This window comes from Eucyclogobius newberryi, unplaced genomic scaffold, assembly GCF_026437365.1.
Source record: "Eucyclogobius newberryi isolate DKJ021-1_F unplaced genomic scaffold, fEucNew1.0.hap1 SCAF_1, whole genome shotgun sequence".
NCBI classification, from domain to species: Eukaryota; Metazoa; Chordata; class Actinopteri; order Gobiiformes; family Gobiidae; genus Eucyclogobius; species Eucyclogobius newberryi.
In genome coordinates, this window is record NW_027315723.1 from 13,670,762 (window position 1) to 13,671,276 (window position 515).

Consider the following 515-nt stretch of genomic DNA (forward strand, 5'->3'; position numbering starts at 1 on the left):
GCTAAGTTTGGTTTATTAATGTGTTTTTACATGTGTGTTATTGAATGAATAATGCAATTGGACTGTATCAAATCTAAACCAGGAATAAAAGAAGACAAAGGAGGAGCTGACGCACAACATAACAATTAGGACTAAACTGAGACTAAACCTGAACAAGACCAGAACCAAACCAGGACTAGAACAGGACCAAAGTGTGTGAAAGTGAACACAGCCAAAATTACTTTAAGCCAAGGAATTTGGACTAAAACAATGACTATACCACGGCCTAAACCAGTTCAAAGCAGTTCTTCAGGACCCAGAGGCGCCAGCACGTTTAAGTTTAGTTTAAGTTTAGTTTTTAGTTTAGTTTTAAGTTTAGTTTAAGTTTAATTACCATAAGTTATAAGCAACAGTCGGACTGGCAATGGTAGTAAGGATGTAATTATGTCCACTGTACAAAATGTATTGTGATGTTGTGAAGAGGCTAACGAAATATACTTTTTAATTTTAATATGCTGTTGATGCAAATCATTACT